Here is a 24,205-nt window from a genome sequence, read left to right on the forward strand (position 1 = left end):
AAGCATCACCACTCTTCGCCCTATAGACCACAGACTAACGGCGCGGTAGAGGCGGCAAACAAGAACGTTGTCACAATTCTCAAGAAAATGACTGATAACTACAGAGATTGGCCAAGCAAGATACCCTTTGCTTTATGGGGGTATCGTACATCAGTTAGGACGCCCACTGGGGCTACTCCTTTCTATTTGACCTACGGCATGGAAGCCGTACAACCAGTCGAACTAGAAATACCATCCTTGCGTATTCTACTCGAAAGTCAAATCCCTGAAGCCGATTGGAAGAGGGATAGATATGAAGAACTCATCCTCCTGGATGAACGTCGGCTACGCGCCTTGCATAATGTCCAAACATATCAAGCACGTATCAAACGAGCTTTCAACAAAAGGGTTAAGCCAAGAAATATCAAAGAAGGAGACTTAGTACTCAAATCGGTTAGAGCTCTTTTACCTGTCGACCCAAGGGGAAAATTCAAGCCTAATTGGGCCGGACCATATCTAGTCAAATCCATACTCCCAGGGGGTGCGGTTAGAATCACAGACCTAGATGGGAATGAGTTTTCAAACCCCACAAACCTTGACCAACTGAAACGATACTATGCCTAGAATAGGACCCAACACGCGCCTCGCGTAAATCTATGTGCCGCTCTTGTGGCACTAAATAAACGGCCCCTGGCCAAGCTGAAATAAGCTAAGTGTTTCTATGCTATTGCATTTTGACAAATTTGTCATCCTCATATCATCAAATAAACTAAATTCGCACCTTGAGAACAAGCAAAAGCTCATGCTTATTTTCTATGTTCATTACAAGCTCTTGCTTCGAACAATTATTCATTTACTCGAACTACGCGCAAGGGTTTGATTTCGCTTTTTTTAAGTGAATACATAGGCAATCCTTCACAGGATTCAACCCATTATACCTAAAATGTAAATAGAAGGACACTTGCATTGCATTTGAAATTCGACAAGAATAATAAAAGAAAATCACAACGGTTTCATAACCATTTAACCTTTTTTTATTCCATTCGCTTTCTAATAATAATAGTACGTTACATAATAAAAATAGAATAGGCTAGGATTCTAAAAATCCCTCCTTTTTATTACAACGACAATAATAATAATAATCAAATAATAAATAAGGACTTGGGCTATTCTTCCATCTTCCCTTTGCCCTTGTCATTCTTGACATACTTCTTGTAACGAGCTCGAGCTGGGCGCTCTTGCACCACTTCAGACCTAATCACCAACGGTCTTTCTCGAGGCCTGACTCTTCCATTCTTGCCAACCACCATCTCTGCAACAGGAGTAGTCTTTGATTTCTTTGAAGGACGAATGACCTGAAGCCCGGCTTCTTCCTCTCCCTCTGTCAGATGCTTCTCCTTCTCTTTCTCTCCCTCGCGCACCTTGTAGTCAACAGGTTCGCGTTTCCTCAGTCTCTCGCGCTCTTCCGGAGTTGCAGCCTTTCTCCACCTCAGATAAGAATCCGACACCCATAAAGCATTGGCGGAGAAGTTCAAGAACCACATGTTTCTTTGGGCCCATTTAATAGCCCACTCTCTTCGGCTCTCGGTAGTAAGCGCCATAGCAGTCTGCGGGATGGTGTCAAGCCTCGGGATCGTCTGCTTCAGCCCAACTTGCCTCATCAATCTTTCCGGAAAGATGCACACCATGAACTCCAATCCCGGAATGCGCACGGACCTAGTGGGATCCAAAGAAGACACTCCAGTGACAGACTTGAGATGCCACCACGGTACGACCCACCTAATCAACGGGCCATCATCACTTTTCAGCTTGTTCTTCCAATAATCACAGACCCGGGTGAAGTCCACCATGTACAACCGCGTCCTCATCGCAATCATACGGGAATGATAGGAAAGTGCATGAACTGGGGGCTCGATCAATCGGAGCCGTTCCATAAGCCAAACCTACCAAAGGCAGGTATTAGACACCAATCAAAAAAAAGAGAAACAAAAAAAAAACGAAAAAAAAAAGAAAAAAAAAAAAAGAAAAAGAAAAGAAAAGGTGTCTTTTACCTGCAAGATGACGGGACTCCCCAAAAATGGCAGATCGCGGTTAGATTTTCTATTATCCAAACCTAAAATAATCTCCCCTAAGCATAAGCAAGCTGGGCTCCTGCGCAGCTCCATTTGCTCGATAAGGCACAAAAGACGAGGATCACCTCTCAAGTCTTCATCAACATGCCCTTGGAAGACGTACATATGCAACAAACAAAAGCCAAATGCTCTTCTCCTAGCAACATGAGAGACAGTAGGGTCGGCCCTGTTGATGAATCGATCAATAAAGTCCAACATTCTCACGCCTTTCGGGGTAACTAGACGATCCACCTCAAGTCTGGTCAGTCCAAGCAAGTCTCTGAATTTGCCCTTATACCCTTGGGAAGTGGAGGGAATGGCAGGTAAATGTTCAGGATCCCACCCACCAATAGCAGCTATTTCTTCAGGAAATGGGCAAATGTCACCTCCTGGGAACGCGAAAACATGATAATTCGGGTCCCAATAGTCAAGGCAAGCATCCAAGAATGGTTTTACAATCTTGATGAGTTTCAAACTCAATAACGATCCAAGGTTATAAGCACCCATGTCATGCTTCTCCATATTCGAAAATTCATTGGTCCATTCCTTCAAGCGGATCTCCAAAGTATTCATGATAATAATTTTCTCTTGAAAATTTATTTTGGGAGTTTTTATGTGAATAGACGAAGAAAAGACGGAAGATTTATGTGAATTAAAACTCCATCGACGCTTCTATTTATACTAATTGCTGTTTCCAAAAATCCGCCAGAACGGACCAGCTTGGGAACAGGTGCAGCACCTGCTGCGCCTCTTCAAAGGGACGCACCTCATGCTGCGCCTCTTCCCCAGTCTCACTTCTGTGATTTCCGCGTTGGATCTTTCCTAATTCTATAACCGCATGATTTCCTATTCCTGCGAGGTTTTATTTTGGTAAATACGGGGAGATTACCATATTTCGAGTTTCCTAAATTCGCGGGCACGCATTTCGAGGCGACGTCGACACCTTCGCCATTTCGTCACACTTAATTCTTTTTTTTAGGAAATAATTTCCTTTTAATTTTCTTTTGTTTTTTTTTCATTTCAACATTTCATTTCTACATTTCTACACTTATAGATTTCTTTTTTTTTTCTTTTTTTAGGGGGTAACCCTCCCTACCGTCCGGTCATTTCCAGCAAAATTTTTGCATTTTTGCATTTTTCGTGATTCTTTCGAGTCTCATTTTGCGCTAATTAAGGCCGCATGTGTATAAAATATATGTTTTGCGTGATTTCTATGTAAATTTCGGCAGCATGACGGCATAAACCGTTATCTACCAAACCTGTTCAAGAACTAACCTGCAGATACAAGCAACACAACCCAACCCGAAAAAGGCACTCAGGCCGTCGTATATACACCAAATGAAGCAAATGTACAAGCAAGCCGGGGCTTGCGCCCAAACAAAGTCCAAAAATGTTCAAAATCAGATGTCCAAATGTACAAATCTACAAAACTACACAAAACTACTCTGTGGGCACCCTCCAACTCAAAGAACCCTCGCCGTAAGAGCGGCAATCTCGGCATCCCGAAACTCGAGCTCCCTCAACAAGCGAGCTGCCTCCTCCCGAGACTGGGTCAACTCTCGCTCCGACTCACGGCCAGCCTATAAACAGAAGTAAATTGGCTCATGTCAATCAATTAAAACAAAACTGGAAAATAAAAAAAAAATCAAAAGAAATCAAATGAGGTTCATACCTAACGACCTCGACCACCGACGAGTGCCTCGATGGCAGTAGCTCGCAGCCGGTTGGCCACCCTCCATAGTGCCACGAACCGAGACGGCGCGACCTGCATTTCAAAAGAAATTCTCAGCAAATTGAACAAGTTCAATCAAATGTGTTCTTACACGAAAGTCATATAAGCTGGAGGCTCACCCTCCGAATCAGATGCTGCCAGTCGTCTAGGCCAGCATCCGTCACAGCTACGTCAAAGTCACGCAGCTCGGAGATCGTCGTCCTCCCGGTCGCGTCAGTGTACTCAAGGGTCTCGGGGTACACTGGGGGCTCGATGCCCGCCGCCTCGACCTCCTGCAAGGACAAATAACTCTCATTAATCGATGATCTTTCGTCGTAATTCTCAAAATCAAATCAAGGAAAAGTAAAAGATACTCACCACTACTGGCCAGTACGCCAACCTCCCGTAAAGGAACGCCGAGTAATCCTCACCAGGGAGAAGAAGGTCGTCGCCACGGCACCCGGCCCAGTCCGCCTCCTCTCGGCCTCGCAGGCTCCCCGAACATCATCCTCGGAGGGTCAACGGGAACCGTCAACGCGTCCCGAGAGCACCGACGAGCCGACGCTCGCCCGGATACCACACAGACCCATCGACGTCCACAACAAGAACCGACTCGGGCTCCTAGGTCGAAGGACCTCAGCGACAAAAGGAGGCGCCTCAGCGTACTCCGCCCAAGGTCTGGGCACCCACTGCGACAAGATAAGGCAAAGATCATTCCTATGATCAAGTGAAGGCAAAGGATAAGAAGTACAAATGAATACGAACGGGATACTCACGCTACTCTGCTGAAGGGCGTTCACGTCCCGCCGGTAGACATTGTGCGAAGAACGCTTGCTCTTCGTCCGGCACATCACCCAATCCCTCACCACGGGATAGGCCTTCTCCAGCGGCGCCGTCCTCTTCGGCGCCAGACTCGGGAAGTAGGAGTACACCCACGCCTGTAAAGCAGAATAATCAATGACGATCTTTCGTAATTCGATAAAGAAAGGAACTTGCTATTAAAAGGAAGGTTCATACCTCCAACAGCAGTCCAGGTCCGACAGCACCAGGAGAAGTCCCCTTCTCCATCAACTCCGGACGAACCATGGCCCTCATGAAGCGGATGAGGACCGCAAAACCAGCGATGACCCGGTCCCGCGCCCTAGGGAACTCGGTCGAAATAAAGGGAAGAAGTTTCGTCGATGACCTCTCACCCTTGTCTCCGAGGTAAATCGAAGACAAAACCACCACAGACCACAAGCGAGCCCTCTCGCTCGCCGTGCGAGAGAGAGGAGCCATCTCCCTCCCATCGATCGTCACCGGCCACGGGGTCTTCCCGCAAAGTAGTCTCGAACGTAGGTACTGGGTACCAAACACGACACTGCAACAGCCTTCGGCGACAAGTTCCACCGATCAATCTCCTCGCCTCGCCGAGTCCGCCCTCATGGCGCCTCTCCACCACACCATCTCCTCGGTCCCGCACGGCGGACCGAGAAATCATGCCGTAATCCTCCAAAGTAACTCCCACCTCACCGAAAGGCAGGTGAAACGTGGAAGTCGTATCCCAGAATCGGTCCAAGAAAGCACGGACCAGGCTAAGGTTAGCCCGCAACTTCCTCTTCACGATATCCCTCCAGACCTGAACCAGAGGACCGAACGCTCCACGCTCGATCATGGCCCTCTCCTCCGCCGACAGCCGCTCGTAGTGCTCCATCGCTGTCGTGTAACCCGAGAACGACCTGATGTTCCCAGCCTCCTATTATGATTTGAAACAAAGCTATCTTTAGTTTTGAAAGAAATGTGAAAGAAATTTGGACAAAAGAATGAAAGAGGATGGATAATGAGTAGTGAATTCCTATTTACCAGACTCTTCACCGTCCTGTAGGACAGGTGACCCTCTGCAGCCCACACTAGGTGCCTACTCTCCCGGTGTCTCGGCCCACGCAGGAGCTCCCCTCAGCTGACGACCTCCTCGCCCAACGTTGGCTCGTCTCGGGATCTCCTCCTCCTCGGCGGCCTCCTCCTCGTGAAACTCAGCAGCCATCACCGCAGCGGTGAAGGCCTGCTCTAAAGCCTCCTTGACAGTAGTGGCGTCTATCTCCATGGGAGTCCTCCCAGAAGTAGAAGCATCATCACCTGCAACATTAAAGTGAATTCAGGCCGCGTCACATGACGACAAGCCTTTGTTAAGGAGTTTTTGAGCCTTCAAAGCCCTGAAAACACCCCTTTCCGGCCATCTTTGGCCATATTCCCACCAACCCGATCACTCATGTAATAAATTGGGTCAAGTCAAGTCCAAGTCAAAGCCTAGTTCCGGGTTCGAGTCAAAAATTCGGCAGCATTCCGCTATAACGGCGATTATGCCCTAGAAAGGTGTCCCGAAAAAGTTGTTACAAACCAAAATTCCGAGATGGTAGGAAATTTACCCATCATTCAAGGATTCCAAATATCAAATTTCATCGCAAATGGGCAATCCTAAGACTATTTTCGAAGCAATTTACGGTTTAGCTGCAAAACCGTCTCAAAATTCGCTCAAGGGCTCAAAACTCGACAAAAATTCGAAGCAAATACATGGTTATATTCCTAATATTGCCTACTATCCGTTTCTAACATCAATTTGGCATGACAAATCCATTTGGGGGAAAAGCCCCAAATTTTCGATCAAAAGGGTCGAAAACCCTAGAATTTTTGGCTCAAAATTCAACAAATGTAGATGATTAATGCAAGATTGGAATACATACCTCGATTAGTCATATTTAATGCAAGATTTTGGATCAAACTTCGACGGAAATGGTGAAGATTTGAGAGAGAAATTGCGAAAATTGTGTTTCGAAATAATGAAAACAATCCTTCTGAGTTCGCGTTTTTACGCAGAAATAGCCAAATTGGGGAAAAGACGCAGCAGGTGCTGCGCCTCTTCCTTGTGTTCCCTCCATACGAATTTTCAAAAATTCGTTATGAGTTCGTTATTTGTGGGCCCATCTTTGGTGCGCCTCTTCTTCAACGCTATTATATTCTTTTGGTCCGTTTCGACAATTTTCTTCGTTCCGGCCCGCATTTCATCAGCCAGCAGCGGACCGTTGCGTATCATTTTCCAAATGCGCAAAGATATTTTTGCGATTGCTCATGTCTTATTATCCGTATGCAGTAGTATTTTTGCGATCTTGCTCATATCCTTATATCCAAATAAGTAGCGAGTATTTTGCGATCTTGCTCACTCAAGATTTCTCCCACGACGATCAAGATGTTCCTAGTCGTCAATATATTCCCCAGTAAGAGTTTGCTTGAGACCGACGCAAGCAGATTCAACCTCAAGTTTTGCCAGAGTTCGCTTGAGACCGACACAAGCGGATTCCCCCAGCAGTTTCTACCGACGTCCTGCTGCCTTTCAATATTTCTTGTTTCCCCGCAAAGTTCGATTAAGTCTCAGGTATGGTTTCTTCTTATGGCTGGCGAGCTTCCTTACGTAGTCTAATGGACTTTAAACGACCCTCCCCGATAGTCGACAGACTCTAAAATGTTCCCGACGACAGGTCCTTGGCTCAGACCCCTTGAGCCGCCTCGCGTCGCCATAGTCGTCAGGTTGTAATCTTCGATTGACCTGATGGCTATACTTTGACTTTCGCCTTGTCCAAGCCTCGGTCAAAGTGGGGGCTCTGTAGACACCTCGTTTCTGCACCTCCCGCAAACCACCCGGTGATGATTGGGCCGCATGTTTGATTCGCGGAACGATTTGTGACAGTTCGTAAGATTATCGTCAAGTGATTGCTCAAATATTAATGTCGACCTCTTAGTTGTCATCTACGTCCCGATACGGTCGTTTTGGCAGTAATTAGAGTACATTCGGAGTCCGGGTCAAAAAACCGTCTCCATTTTCTGATAACTGTTAAATCCCGAGTCAGAATGTTCTGGAATGTTCCGGATATTTCTATTCCATATTTTATAAGTTTTATCTTTTGGCAAATAATATCCCGTAATATTCATGTTAAATATTAAGGAAGATCGGATTATTTCCGTCCTACCATAACTCAAACGCGGAAATCTTTCTTCAAAGAGAGGAAACTTCCGGAATAGACGCAAAGCAGTCTGCGCGCCTCTTCCAAGAGACGCAGATGGCCGCGCCTCTTCCCAGGCCCTTCTCTGCATGTTCCACGTATCTTTTTCATATCTTTCCGAGATTTACTTCCAAAGAGTCTCCGAAACCCTAAACCTTCACGTGATTAGTATAAATAGGAGCCTTCGCTCCTCATATTTCTCACGCGAGTGTCCGCCCTTCTCTTCTCCCTTTGCATTCTAGACTTTGTTCTTACTAATTGGCGCCTACGTGCTTGAACATTCGACCACGTAAGCTCGGATCCTTCCGGTACCAAACCTCTCCGTTGCATGACCGACCAATTTGACCAACTACACCAATAATCAATCTAATTAATCAATTTGTTTCAATCGTTTTCCTCTTACGAGGGCACTCTCTTTGCATTCGCGTCGAGCATTCACTAATCGATATCTTAGTCTTTCTCGTTCCGTCAACATGTAAGTCTGAGGGTGTAATCTCCCCTTTCGTTTATTGTACTTTTATTTATCGTATCACGCATTGTAAGATTTACGTCGAAAGTACCATTAAAACCGATTTCTAAAACCGTCTTTAAAACCCTTTTTTTACGGATTTTCAGAAGACTGACAGTCTAGTAAAAGACGCAGCAACTGCTGCGCCTCTTCGAAGGAGCGCAGTTCCTGCTGCGCCTCTTCGTGAGGCTGCCGCAGTTCCTGCTTCTTTTCTTCTTCTTCGTCCTCTGTAATTCCGTCTTGTTTTTATTTATTTTGTTTGTTTGATTAACTCTTCGTTCATGATAGCATAATAATTTCACATGTATATAATTCATCATTCATTAATATGTTTTAATCTTCATAAATCCGACCTTAAATCCCAAATAATCCAATATTTGCGGGTTTTCGTCATTAAACTCAAATCCGGGTTTTAGAGATTCAATTCATTCATATTGAGTTTCTGGAATTCGTCCTTTGGTATATTTGCATCTTTTTATTATCCTATTCGTCATTAATCCATTGTATTTAACCTAATTAATTGGTTTAGTTTGTTAATTGTCACTAATTAATCATTCATTCATGTAAATTAATTCGCTTGCATCCGTCTCATCCACGTTTTACTGTTTTTATGACCCATTCATATGTTAAATAACATGTTAATCACTTTCATCCGAGTAAATATTATCAATCAATCATTAAATTTACCAATCGACATTAACGGCTTGCAATTACGGCTTCACAGCCAGAACTGAGCCAAGAAACAGACGCAGCGTCTGCTGCGCCTATTCAAAGGGACGCAGCTCTGCTGCGCCTGTTCCTGGCTGAGTTCTGTCTCTGAACTCCGTTTCTGCCTTGACATAGTTAATTAGTTTACGTATTAATCTACTATTATCCGTATTATCACGCTGATTTGTTCGTCTAATTTATTCTTTTATTCTTTTTATCAAATTATCCGTTTTAAAGGTATTTTCGACATAAATCGCCTAATCCGTTGTAATTAATCTAATTTTAATTATTGTAATTTTCTATCATTGTAATCTTTATCGTTATTGTATTGCTTTTATTGTTTGTATGTTTTCACATGTAAATCAATATTAATTCCTACTTCGACATCAATTGCATGATAAACTACTTGTTAACCGACTTAGTCTAATTCTCACATGTTAGGATTAACTTATGGATGTTGCATTGCATGCATATAGCCGACGATATATCAAGTACGAATAAATTCCCTAATCATTAGTAGAGGCCGCTATCGAGGCGGGCGGGATTAGGTGTTCGATCAAAAGAGCTTCCTAATACGTACCCTCACCCCTTACTCCAGATCTCCGTGAGCACCCGTGTTCATTGGCATCCACGAGAGTCATTCTAGACATAGAATGCTAAGGGTAACGATTGCTTAGTGTTCATGTCACTACTTTATGTCTTGACATGACATGAGGTTTTCGAACGGTTCCAATTTCCCATAAAAATTGGTGGCGACTCCATACAAAATGCAAACGCTTGTTTTCGCTTCTCACCAAGCGCCCCCGTGGGCGGCCCGCTGTCCACAGTCTTCATCGTTTTTCGAGCCCAAAAGATAAGAGACGGATATTTTCCCGGAAAATAAAATATGAAATATGGGAAAATAAAATTAAAGAATTATATTATGGAAATTAGGGGTGTTACTGATGAATAGCATTTTAGTCACTTTTTACCCCGCATTTATATCTTATTACGACTCGATTTTTGCATGCTTAATTGTCTAATTAGCTCATTTAATTAACTAATTTATAATAATTAGTCGTATTAGTCATATTTAATAATTAGCCGGTTTTATATAATATTAGTATTATTAACATTATTTTATTATTATATTAATTTAATATGTATGTGAAACAGGAAAGCAAGGTGGAGTAATGAGACGGAAATTGAGGAGCGAGTCGCGTGACGGAATCAATGCAAATAATAAATGAAGGTCAAAGGTCAACCTTGACCTTTAACAATCAAGCAACACGTCTTGCTCCTTCTTCATTGTCTTCACTCACATCATTCATCACCATCATCACCTCCATTATCATTCACCTTCGACATCATACCCTCCTTCATAATCAAACACCACCTGCATCACCATTGTCACTCACCTTCAACAACAATGGCAGCAACCGCAACAACATCTCCGTCATCAACAATCACCAGCAACAATTCGAGCTCGGCACCATTGCTGCTCCTCCACCTCCGACCACCAATTCACCACAACTCATCATTCATACTCCCATTCCCGGCATCAAATCGTAAATGAGCCCGGATCCCGACATCACCAACACCAACTGCAGCATTAATGATGTTATTTTCCACAAGTGCATCCCCAGTAAAATACCCCCGTCTGCCGCCTACCCGGCTCGCAACACAATCGCATCAAAATTGCATCCCCAGCCGGGTCACCGACCGCCGACACCCTCACCGGCTGGGAGAACCATTAAATTCACTTGAAGTTTCCAGGGGATCCCCAGACGGTCACTTGACCGGTGGCCGGTGGGCCGGCTCCCAACCCCCTTTTGCGTGATTTTCCCCCTTTTTGTGTTAGACGATTAATCCCCTTTGTTTTGTTTTGTTTTGTTTTGACTCGTGTATCGTGGGTTTGGTGTGTCTTTGGTTAGATTAGATTATTATTATTATTATTATTATTATTATTATTATTATTATTTAGTATTAGTAATATTGGTAGTAGTATGTTATCATTTGACCACTAATATAAAAGACACACCCACATTACACACCACCTTAGAAATCAGACTATAGTTAGATTATTTTCCTCTCAAAATATTTTGTAGAACTCTAAATTTATTTCTCTCTTACCCAAGTTGTAATCTTTACTCAAAAATTAATACAATTGTTCTCTTGTTTATCCAAGTTCTTCCATCAATTCAAAGTTTCCATGTTGGTATAATTCTCTCCCTTAATTTCATTTGTTTACATTTATTTTCATTCAAGTTTTGTTAATTGTTTATGCTTGAATTCCTCTCTTTTGTTGTTAGATTGTTATTGTCTTTATCTTGTTCATCTTTTTCATGTTCACCATTGTTGTTTCTCATCTAAAGGTTGAACCTTTGGGTGATTGTGTTAAAGTTTGAGTCTTTTTGTCTTAATCCTTGCTCTTCTTAGTTAAATTAGCATTTCCTCTTAGATTTGTTGGGTAATTGCATGATTAGTTGTAGAATCCATTTTCACATCATGTTCAGGATTAAAGAATCCATCTTTATTGTCTCTTTTGTCTTAAGAAACATGATTAGTGAGTAGTCTTCTACTAGGACTCGGTTTGACCCGACATGAGTAACTTCACTAATTGATTCTCATATGGGATAATTGTTTGGGGAAATTGGTGAGGGTAGTTTAGAGGAATGACATGGTTTATGGATTGATTCCGGGTAGTGTCGACTTGTGACCCTTGTCCACCAACGAGAGTTGGTTAGGTTGTGAATTGGATACCCGGAATTTGACTCTTGTTACTAACCTAGGTTGAGACCGAAAGGGAGAACCAAGGGAGGGTACCTCTAGACTAGCGTTTGAAATCGACCTCCGAGAGGAGGAGTGGGATGACCCGGAATACGATGAGTACTTAATGACCTTGACCAAGTTCTTGACCTCCTCGGAAATATGCATGTTTTTGGGGTTGTTGGGTGTTGAGTTAGGGATTCCGACCTTCGAACCCGAGAGGGGGGTTGGTAGGTAGTGCTAGTGTCCTACTTCGAACCCGAGAGGGGGGTCTTAGGCGAATTAGAGCCATCTCCTCCTCACCTTGTTACCTTTATGATTAGCCTAGGGAATTAATTGTGTGAAGTTATGAATTGTTGTGGGAGGACCGAGTTCTAGGCTTTTAATCATTTGATTTACAACTTATCCTTCCTTCTTGCTCATTTACCTTTCTCTTGTTAAGTTTGCATTTCATTTTATTCTAGGTAGCATTAGTATAACAATCTCATCCATTATTGTCGACTTAGCTAAACAATAGAGTTAAAACGATTAGTAGTCTTCCTAGCTCCTCGTGGGATCGACCCTCAATAGTGTACAACGACAATCGTGCACTTGCGAGGTATTATTTGATACACCATCAAGTTTTTGGCGCCGTTGCCGGGGAGCAAAGGCTAGATATTAATCATTTTATTCTAGTTTAGACTAGGTCTTTCTTTGTTACTAATCCCTTTCTTGAGTAGTGGAAGGTGTTTTAGAAGAACCGGGTAATCTTGAGTTCTTTGAGAATCCATTTAGAATTCCCGAAGAACCAACAATGGCCGCGGTTCCTATGAGAGACAAGTTGGCTCCGAAGAAGGTGGTGAATCCTAGTATTGTCAAGCCACCTATACAAGCAAATAACTTTGATGTGAAGGCTACTTTGTTGCAACTAGTCCAAGGAAACCAATTCGGAGGGGGAGCTACCGAAAACCCCAATGAACACCTTAATGATTTCTTGGATAGTTGTGACATGTTTAAGGCAAATGGAGTGTCGGAGGATGCCATCCGCCTTAGGCTCTTTCCTTATTCCTTGAGGGGGAGTGCTAAGGAATGGTTGAAGAGTTGTGAGCCCGATTCATTTAGAACTTGGAATGATGTCTCCAAGGCCTTCTTGAACAAGTATTTCCCACCACAAAGGACCGCAAGAATCAAGAGTGAGCTTCAAGGCTTCACCCAACATGATGATGAGACCCTTTACGTAGCATGGGAAAGGTATAAGGGACTCCAAAGGTTGTGTCCTCACCACGGGATCAGAGATGATGAGTTGATCAACAACTTTTATGAGGGGTTGAGCAATGAGATGAAAATGAACCTAGATTCCGGCTCGGGAAAGGGGGCATTAGACAAAATTGATCACAAGACGGCCAAGGAACTTATTGAGGAAATGGCTTCCCGTACTTTTCATTGGAATAATGATAGGCACAAGAGGAAGGGAAAGTCAACCGTCGAGTCGGCCAACAATGTTGAGGTTAAAGGATTGATAGAGGAACTCAAGCAACAAGTTGCTTTGTTGAACTCAAGCAACACCTCTAGAAACTCTTCATCAAGTAGGTCTCAAGTGTATTGTTGTGAGATTTGTGGAGATCAAGGGCATCCACCAAATGAATGTCCTTTGATGATGGGAGAGGCAAATTGTATGGAGCAAGTGAATGGAGTGTGGGAATCAATTCCGGCTAGACAATCATTCAACAACAATCAATACCATCCCGGAATGAGTGCCCACCCAAATTTTTCCCATGACTCACAAAATGCCCAAAACCCCATTTTCCAACAAAATCCACAATTTACACCAAATTTCCAAGCCCAAAAGCAAAATCCCAGCTTTCAACCAAGACCACCATTTCAACAAAATTCTCAACCCTTTCTACAATCCACCCAACCCAAATCAAACATGGAGCTCATGATGGAGCAATTGATGAATTCTCAAAACCAACTCGTAAACACTCAAACCCAATTCATCACTCATTCCAACCAAAAACAAGAGGAGACAACATCCTCTATCAACCAACTAAGGACTCAAATGCAAGCCTCCCAAAGAATGACGGATAATCAAATCTCTCAATTGGCTTCTCAAATAAGTCAATTTCAAGCCTCAAATGGAAAGTTTCCGGGTAAAACCGCGGAGAACCCAAAGACCATTAATGCTATACATTTGAGGAGTGGTAGGGAGTTAGAAGGCCGAGTGTTCATAAAGAGGAAAAAGAGCCGCAAACCGGAAGTTGTGGTTGAACCACAAAAAGTGGTTGAAGATGATCTTGTGGAAGTTGTTGTAGAGACTCCCATGCTTATTGATGAGTCCACCAAGGTTGTTGATGAACCCACCAAGGTTGTTGAGAAACCCAAGCAACAAGTCGTAAGACCATATGTGCCACCAATCCCTTTCCCTCAAAGGTTGGCAAGAGCAAAACTTGAGCAAAAGTATGGAAAATTCATGCACATGATGAAAGGTGTGAACATCACCATGCCTTTTATTGATGCCATCAAGGAGATACCCGCATATGGAAAATTCTTGAAGGAGTTGATTTCCAACAAAAATTCATTGGGTCCAAGTACCATGGTCAATTTATCACAAGAATGTAGTGCTATCCTATTGCACAAGATGCCACCAAAGCTTGAAGATCCGGGTAATTTTTCCATACCATGCACAATTGGGACCGTTCATATTGAGAGAGCCTTGTGTGACTTGGGGGCAAGCATTAGCCTCATGCCTCTCAATATCTTCAAGAAATTGAAGGGTTTTGAACTTTCACCTACAAGAGTATCTTTGCAACTTGCGGATAGATCGGTGAGGTATCCAATTGGCCTTGTGGAAGATGTACCACTCAAAGTGGGAAAGCTTGTGATACCTTGTGACTTCTATGTGATGGATATTCCCGAGGATTCTAAAATTCCAATCATCCTAGGACGCCCTTGCCTTGCTACGGGGGGTGTCTTGATTGATGTGAAAAATGGCAAACTATCTCTTCAAGTTGGTGATGACAAGATAGAATTCTCCTTGGAAAATTCCATGAAATCTCCTTCTATGAGTGATTCTTGTTGTAGGGTGGATGTGTTGGAGGATTGTTTGAATGAGAATAATATTGAGCCTTCACACTTGGACCCATTGGAAGTTTGTCAAAACAAGAAGGGAAATGGAGGTGATCTTGTGTTGAGAGTTGATGTTAAAGGACATTTGGGTGAAGATGACTCAAGATAAGATGAATTTGAAGACCAAATTAATGATGAGATTGAATCATTCTTGAACTCTGCGGATTCATTTGTTCTAAGCTCTTTTGAAGGTTCACCTTGGTCGGATAATTCTTCAAGTGATTGGGAAGCTCAAATTGATGCCTTGGAGGCGGCTCTCAATGGAAATAGTTCGGGTCAAAAGGAGAGTCAAGAAAATTGGGATAAAAATGACAACACCATGAACCTCAATGTTGAGAAGTTGACTCCTCCACCTACTATTCCTTACCAATTTCCTTACCTTGGTGACCAAGAAGAGAGTTGTCCAACAAGTGAAACTTATGAGATTCCGTTCCTCTTACCACCTAGCTACCATTTCAAGTTTATAGGTTCTAACTATCATAAGGACCCAAAAAAGGGAGCCAAGGAGAGTAAGAGGAACCATGGGAAGAAGCGTAGGAGAAGAAGTTGGTTGTGGTATGCCATACTTTGGTGCTATTTGTGCTTGTTTGAGGCTTTTGCTAAGGCTTTTGACCGGTTACTACGTGCCTTGTGTGACATGGATCATATCACCAAAGGAGTCAAGAAGCAAAATTTTGAATGAGAGGTTTGGTGGAGTCCCTCAAGAACCACCAAATTGTATATATTCTCTTCTCTTACTTACTTATACTTTACTTGCATTTCAATTCCTTCTCTACATTTGTTCCATTGAGGACAATGTCACATTAAGTGTGGGGAGGGGATTCATTATATAAAAACCATAAAAATTTAAAAATTTTAAAAAAAATACCAAAAACATGTTATTTATTTTCAAATATTCAAAAATACCAAAAATATGTTTATTTTCAAATATTCAAAAAAAATCCAAAAACATGTTCTTTAATTTTGGAAAATTCAAAAACCAACAAAAATAAGTTCTTTAATTTTCCATTCTCTCCCTATACTTTGTTCCATTGAGGACAATGTAAATTTCAAGTGTGGGGAGGGAAATATCCACTTTGTGCATATTGTTTATATTTGTATATATTTGCTTGTTAATTTGAGAAAAATACAAAATGCCTAAAAATTGAAAAAATTCAAAAATTGAAAAAATATTGCATTGTTTATATTATATATATTGGATTTGTCCTAACAATTTTGATAGGCAACACATGAATCATCGGAGAAGACGCTTGGTAAAATTCTTCCAATCTTTCTCTTTTATCCTTCCTTTTCTTTTTGTAAATGTTAGCATGGAGGAGGACGGGATATGTGATGTGGGTGTTCCCTTTGGGAACCGTTTTGGATATGCGTGTGTTGTTAGGACTAGATATTGTTTGCATCTAGAATAGAATTGTATATATGTGTTCACTCTTGCATTCACGTAGATTGTTCATATGTTTAGTTGCATTTCATACACGTCACATCTTGTTTGTAAATATTTGCATAGAGGAGTCTAAATGTGGAGGGCATATGTTGCCAATGATGATAATTTGTTTTGCCCGTGTCATTTCCCTCTTGATAGCTCGTGCCTTTTGATGACACATATTAGGGTTTTTGCTTGCAAAGACCCGGAAGTCTATCTTAACAACCAAGTTGCGACCACCTTGTGAGACCGTATTAGGCCCGAGACTTGACCTAGGCTCGACATAGCTACTAAAATGTGAGGATGGAGCCTCCATATGGCCGGTTCATCAAACCGGTCCCGTTTAGGTCATGAGAGTAGTTCTCCTTACGTGGTATGTTATGTCAAAACGCATAAGTATGGAGCTCGTTCCTTGATTTCGTAGAAGTGTTGATGTGCATATTGAGACAATTTTTTTCAAATAAAGTAGCCTCTCATAGCCAAATAAGCTTATTTTTCACCCATTTGATCATCTTTCCCTTTTGTTTACCCAATTTGTGCCTAAGCCTTGTCATTTCAATTGCCAATAAAATAACTACATTCCATAAACATCTCACCTTGTTGAGTAGTTCGTCTTTGTAGTTGTTTGGAGGAGTATATAATAGGGTAGGAAATTTGATTTTTATTGAGGTGAACGGTCCGAAATATCACAAAAGTGAAATGAAGCTTGATGGTTGGCCAATTTTGTAATCGTTAAGGAGGTTAAAAGTGAAGGAAAAGAAAGAAAAAAAATGAAATGAAAAACAAATAGAAAAAGAGAAAAAATGAAATGAAAAACAAAAAGAAAAGAATGTATATTTTGTGTCAAATAAAGGGTTGATGGATTTGCAATTGCTCTTGTTTTGAAAAGAATGAAATGAATGGATAGAAATGGCAATTTTTGCCAAATTTTGTGGAGGAATTGTTTTGCATTTGCTATGGTTTAGTGGATTGGTTAGACGTGACGACTACTTAGCCGATAGCCTCACATATCTTAAAATGGTGCTTGCACCAATCCCTTTTCACCTAACCCAAGCCCCGTTACAACCCGGTTGTCTCTCTTGTATGTGCATCGTTTTGACATTTCTCTTGCGGATATTGGATATAGTACCATATTAGATTGCGGGCATGCTTCGCAAGTCGAGTTAGGAGAGTGATTTTGGTTACTTTTTGTCACAAAAATCACCCCATTCTTTCATTTGAGTGACTAGTGAAACCCGTGAGAGTCGGGCTTTGGTCTCCTTTTGGTCAAAGGTTTGATATGGAGTCGAATCTTGCGTATGTCGTGTCATTCTTGGGAGTATAGCAAAGTACTTCCCCTTTCCCGCCTAGAATTTGTTTCTAAGGCAACCCGTGTTGTCAATATTGGCTACTTGAGCTAGAATTGGGGAGTTGACACCTTGGTAAGACCCGGAGATGACATCCTCCACTAATGACTCTCTTTATTCGATTTTTGAAAGAAAAACGGCCGCTTAGATGAGGAAAGCGGTTTAACTTTTTGTGATGCATCTTATATGTTGATTCGTGCTTAATTGTTGGATGTGTCAAAATTTTCCGCAAGCCCCCACTTGCCTTGCATCGGAATGCATACCTCATTGTGTTTTGGTGTGAGTTGAAGGGACGGAGAAGGCTCGTTAATTGTCTTTCATCGGATATTAGTAGTTTAGATAGTCTTTTATATTAAGGGACTCGGTCTAGTTTAAATGAGCTTACTCGAGGACGAGTAAGGTTTAAGTGTGGGGAGGTTTGATGAATAGCATTTTAGTCACTTTTTACCCCGCATTTATATCTTATTACGACTCGATTTTTGCATGCTTAATTGTCTAATTAGCTCATTTAATTAACTAATTTATAATAATTAGTCGTATTAGTCATATTTAATAATTAGCCGGTTTTATATAATATTAGTATTATTAACATTATTTTATTATTATATTAATTTAATATGTATGTGAAACAGGAAAGCAAGGTGGAGTAATGAGACGGAAATTGAGGAGCGAGTCGCGCTGAGACGGAATCAATGCAAATAATAAATGAAGGTCAAAGGTCAACCTTGACCTTTAACAATCAAGCAACACGTCTTGCTCCTTCTTCATTGTCTTCACTCACATCATTCATCACCATCATCACCTCCATTATCATTCACCTTCGACATCATACCCTCCTCCATAATCAAACACCACCTGCATCACCATTGTCACTCACCTTCAACAACAATGGCAGCAACCGCAACAACATCTCCGTCATCAACAATCACCAGCAACAATTCGAGCTCGGCACCATTGTTGCTCCTCCACCTCCGACCACCAATTCACCATAACTCATCATTCATATTCCCATTCCCGGCATCAAATCGGAAATGAGCCCGGATCCCGACATCACCAACACCAACTGCAGCATTAATGATGTTATTTTGCACAAGTGCATCCCCAGCCGGCTACCCGTCTGCCGCCTACCCGGCTCGCAACACAATCGCATCAAAATTGAATCCCCAGCCGGGTCACCGACCGCCGACACCCTCACCGGCTGGGAGAACCATTAAATTCACTTGAAGTTTCCAGGGGATCCCCAGACGGTCACTTGACCGGTGGCCGGTGGGCCGGCTCCCAACCCCCTTTTGCGTGATTTTCCCCCTTTTTGTGTTAGACGATTAATCCCCTTTGTTTTGTTTTGTTTTGACTCATGTATCGTGGGTTTGGTGTGTCTTTGGTTAGATTAGATTATTATTATTATTATTATTATTATTATTATTATTTAGTATTAGTAATATTGGTAGTAGTATGTTATCATTTGACCACTAATATAAAAGACACACCCACATTACACACCACCTTAGAAATCAGACTAGTTAGATTATTTTCCTCTCAAAATATTTTGTAGAACTCTAAATTTATTTCTCTCTTACCCAAGTTGTAATCTTTACTCAAAAATTAATACAATTGTTCTCTTGTTTATCCAAGTTCTTCCATCAATTCAAAGTTTCCATGTTGGTATAATTCTCTCCCTTAATTTCATTTGTTTACATTTATTTTCATTCAAGTTTTGTTAATTGTTTATGCTTGAATTCCTCTCTTTTGTTGTTAGATTGTTATTGTCTTTATCTTGTTCATCTTTTTCATGTTCACCATTGTTGTTTATCATCTAAAGGTTGAACCTTTGGGTGATTGTGTTAAAGTTTGAGTCTTTTTGTCTTAATCCTTGCTCTTCTTAGTTAAATTAGCATTTCCTCTTAGATTTGTTGGGTAATTGCATGATTAGTTGTAGAATCCATTTTCACATCATGTTCAGGATTAAAGAATCCATCTTTATTGTCTCTTTTGTCTTAAGAAACATGATTAGTGAGTAGTCTTCTACTAGGACTCGGTTTGACCCGACATGAGTAACTTCACTAATTGATTCTCATATGGGATAATTGTTTGGGGAAATTGGTGAGGGTAGTTTAGAGGAATGACATGGTTTATGGATTGATTCCGGGTAGTGTCGACTTGTGACCCTTGTCCACCAACGAGAGTTGGTTAGGTTGTGAATTGGATACCCGGAATTTGACTCTTGTTACTAACCTAGGTTGAGACCGAAAGGGAGAACCAAGGGAGGGTACCTCTAGACTAGCGTTTGAAATCGACCTCCGAGAGGAGGAGTGGGATGACCCGGAATACGATGAGTACTTAATTACCTTGACCAAGTTCTTGACCTCCTCGGAAATATGCATGTTTTTGGGGTTGTTGGGTGTTGAGTTAGGGATTCCGACCTTCGAACCCGAGAGGGGGGTTGGTAGGTAGTGCTAGTGTCCTACTTCGAACCCGAGAGGGGGGTCTTAGGCGAATTAGAGCCATCTCCTCCTCACCTTGTTACCTTTATGATTAGCCTAGGGAATTAATTGTGTGAAGTTATGAATTGTTGTGGGAGGACCGAGTTCTAGGCTTTTAATCATTTGATTTACAACTTATCCTTCCTTCTTGCTCATTTACCTTTCTCTTGTTAAGTTTGCATTTCATTTTGTTCTAGGTAGCATTAGTATAACAATCTCATCCATTATTGTCGACTTAGCTAAACAATAGAGTTAAAACGATTAGTAGTCTTCCTAGCTCCTCGTGGGATCGACCCTCAATAGTGTACAACGACAATCGTGCACTTGCGAGGTATTATTTGATACACCATCAGTTACATACTTTATTGGAGGAGTGTGAGAAATATGGGTCATTCAAGAGGAATGTTGATGCCATCTTCTTCATGAATCCTGATGTTGGGTTGGAAAAAGTGATAGATGACAGTGGTGCCCAGGTTATGTGTAACCTTGCTGTGAAAGAGAGAGTAGTTGAGTGCTTTATTGTGTTTGCTAGTGATGTTGCACATTTCATGCATTTGATAAACTTTGGTGAGGGTAATGGTACAACAATTGTGAAAAGCTCTAGGAAGTTGACTCCTAGAAGAAAAGCAGACAGTAGAATAAACACCCAAAAGATTCCTCTCCCAAATAAGGGACCACTACCAAATGAGCCCATTAAATATTCAGTCAATACTACTACAAAACAAAAGAAAAAGAATCATCTCCAACAGTTGTCAAAAGCCTCTCACACCACTACCACACAAACCCTAAAAGAATCATCTCCTAAAGCCACTTAACAGGAGAGCCAAGTTACCACAGTTGACCAAATAACATCAAAAAAAGTTGTCCAAACAACCTCACCAAATAACCTCAATCACACCAGTGTTGAATCATTTTATGATGTTAATGATATAAGAGTGGCAGATCTATTTGAGGTATATGAGGAACAGGCAGATCTGGCATGTTTGAATGCTATTGATGAATAATGGGAGGATGTAAGTGAGGGAGAGGACCCTGGTTATAACCCTGATGATGAGTCTTTAAGTGATAATGAAGATAGTGAGGTAGAGTTAGTGGATGAGGCAGAAATTGATACTAAGGATCTGGATGAAGAGAATTTTATTGAAGAACAATATGAGTCAGATGGGGTGTCAGGGGATGAGGAGACTAAAGAAGCAAGGCAGAAAGTGAGGGAATGGAATGCAAAAGCCATTGAAACAGCAAAACAACTTCAATTACAAGCCTCTTCAACACAATTGCCTGGTCAGGAAACTGAGGTTGTTGTTGAAGAAGTGAATGGAAATTTGAGTGATTATGACAAGAGTGGGGATGAGATAGATACCCCTTGTGAGAGTGATGAGGACCCTATACCTGGTAAGAGGAGGAGATCTTCAGTCCCAGAAGTTAATGAAAAAACAGATTTTTCAAAGTTCAAATGATCAGTAGGGATTAAATTCACTACAAGAGAGGTTTTTAGGGATTGTGTGGCAAGGTATGACATAACACAGGGTAGAAATATGACATTTGTGGTGAGTGATAAGAATAGAGGTAGAAGACTTGGTGTGAGGTATAAACAAGGCTGCCCATTCAAGTTATATGGTAGTTGGGATAACAAATTGGCTTGTTTTATGGTGAAGACTGTCAAATCTGCTCATAACTGTCAGAGAACCATGGAGAGCAATATGATACGTGCATTTTATATAGTCTTTTTTGGCCTTTTTATGCACGTATTTCTATGCTTTTATCGTGGTTTTATGCTACGAAATGCCCCGAATATGCTACTTTGGTTTATCTTGTCTTAATTGAAGGAATGGATCAAAAGGTAGTGAAATCAAGCCTTTTATCGTCCGTTTTGCATGCATTTGGAGGAAGAGTGAATTTGGAGCGGAAATATAGCTGTCTTGGGATGCGTGGAGCTGTTTCGGGAGCTAAAAAGGACAAGTCAAAGCTAAACTAACGGATTAATGAGCTGCTGAAGTCAAGAAGCACTCGATCGAGCACTTTACTAGTCGATCGAGTGGTTTTAGATCAAGTAATAAGTCGATCGAACAGTTCATATTTAGTGTTTAGTCGATCGAGTGCTATTGTTGGTCGATCGAACGGTTTGAGCTCTGATCTGCTCGATCGAGTGGTTCTAAATCACTCGATCGAGTGGATTCTCTTATGGGCTTGGGCTTTTTACTTTATTCCGTCATTAGGTTAATTAATAATCCTATTTTCTTATAAATAGGAAGTTAGGACGTCAGTTTTAGGGGGCTTCTCCTCTCTGATTATTCCAATACACTGTTTCTATTACTTTGTTCTTCTTTAATTCCGGATTTACCTCTGTAATTCATTCTTTCCCTTACTCTTATTTTAATGCTTACTTCTTCTTTATCTCTTGTTCTTATTTCCTTTATCATTATGTCTAGCTAATTCTTCCTGCTAGGATTAGGCGATTCAATGAATAGATGTTAATTGCTAATTAGGTTTATAGATTTGTCGTTGTTGTTTTAGCCTTTGTTGTTAATCACTGCTATAACTGTATCTTGCTAGTTGATTCGAAGCAATTAGCCTTTTAACTTTGGTAAGTGTTGAGTTTATGGATTCGAGTACCTAAGAGGGGGAGGGGGTGAATTAGGTACTATTTAAAAATTTAACTTCAACTTTATTGAATTAAAGTGAGTTAAGAGAACAAAAGTGATGAGAGTATACTTCGAATAATATTGCAAGATTAAACGAGTATTGGAATCAATGTTTGCTGAAGTATGAAAGTAACAACTGTTCTGACTGTAGCTATTTGTCTCAGTTTATGGAATACGGACTGCAGACCAAATGTGACAGTATGATGAACTGTTATTTCGAAGGTTAAGCAAAGCAAAACAAACAAACAAAATAAATTGCAGCGGAAATAAAAGAAAGATCAAACTCGAGATTTTGAATTGGTTCGGCAAATACTCAAGTGCCTACGTCCAATCTACCTTTTTATTGGTTTCTTTTAGTGATCTACTCGGACTACTAAAAGACCCGTACAATAAAAAGACCAACCTACTCCGGTTGTAAAGCGAGTCCAAGAACTACTCCGTTCTTATGACAAGCCAACTCGCAACCTACTCCGGTTGCCAAGAGTTGAAGACTACTCCGTCCTAAACTCTACTAACACACTTAGAATGTTATAAGGATCAAGTTTCCACTAACTTATTCTTAACAAAGAATTGAGGTGGACAACTTTTAAAAGATCAACAATTCATAAGCAAGAGAGTTTAGTATGTTAAAGTAATAGTAGCCAAGATTGTAACAACTTGAAGACTCTTAGAAGTTTTGCAAAGACACACGGGTTTAAGCCTTAAAAACAATTTGCAAACTTGAAAAATATTTCAGAAAAAGTCTTGGGATTTTTAGAGAGAAATGGCTCGCCTTTTATAGAGAAGATGGGTAAGGGAGTTGCTAGGGTTTTGAAGGGTCAAAGACCTCACATGTGAAGAGATTCAACAACCACCCAATACTTGCACCAAAGAAGGTTCTTATGCAAAGGCAAAAAGAGATAAAGAGTGTTTGTAAATTATCCATAAAAGCTCATGCAAATTCAAAAAACAAAGAAAGAAAAACAAGTCACATGATGACAAGTTTACACAAATATGGCAAAAAGCATTTCTTGTTTTCTAAAAGACCAAAGGGTTGAATTTGCACAAAGAGGAAACATTTTGAAAATGATAATTATTCAAACCACTCTTTATTGAAGGCCAAATCCTTATAAAAATCTGAAGTTTATCTTTCAAAAATAAGAGACGCGAGGAAGGCTTTTGAAAGATAAAAGGATAAAAAGAATTCAAGTGTTACGAATTGAGGCAACAGTCCAGGCAGCTGTTACTTGTGAAAGTAACAGTCGTCTTGACTGTTTCTATTACTCTGAGATACTCTACTTTCTCACTTGTACATTAGATGACACTTAAGACTCAATACAATGGGATGATTAACAACTTCAACACTTCTTAATCCAAGCTTGATTTAATCATAAATCCTGAAAAGGTAAACTAAGATAGCACACATCAAAT

General features: G+C 41.1%; 2 protein-coding genes and 1 non-coding gene across 8 annotated transcripts in view; all 3 read right to left on the reverse strand.

The window, feature by feature from the left end:
* The window catches only part of LOC141611112 (uncharacterized), a 137,110-nt gene that overhangs the window by 70,450 nt on the left and 42,455 nt on the right, over window positions 1–24,205 (reverse strand). The window lies entirely within an intron of this gene.
* LOC141611110 (putative disease resistance protein RGA1) overlaps window positions 1–24,205 on the reverse strand; it is a 135,958-nt gene that overhangs the window by 57,801 nt on the left and 53,952 nt on the right. The window lies entirely within an intron of this gene.
* LOC141615927 (small nucleolar RNA R71) lies at window positions 12,962–13,068 on the reverse strand. Its single transcript, XR_012530313.1, has one exon. It is a non-coding gene; the product is annotated as a small nucleolar RNA R71 (small nucleolar RNA).

The sequence above is a fragment of the Silene latifolia genome, chromosome 11 (assembly GCF_048544455.1).
Source record: "Silene latifolia isolate original U9 population chromosome 11, ASM4854445v1, whole genome shotgun sequence".
NCBI lineage: Eukaryota > Viridiplantae > Streptophyta > Magnoliopsida > Caryophyllales > Caryophyllaceae > Silene > Silene latifolia.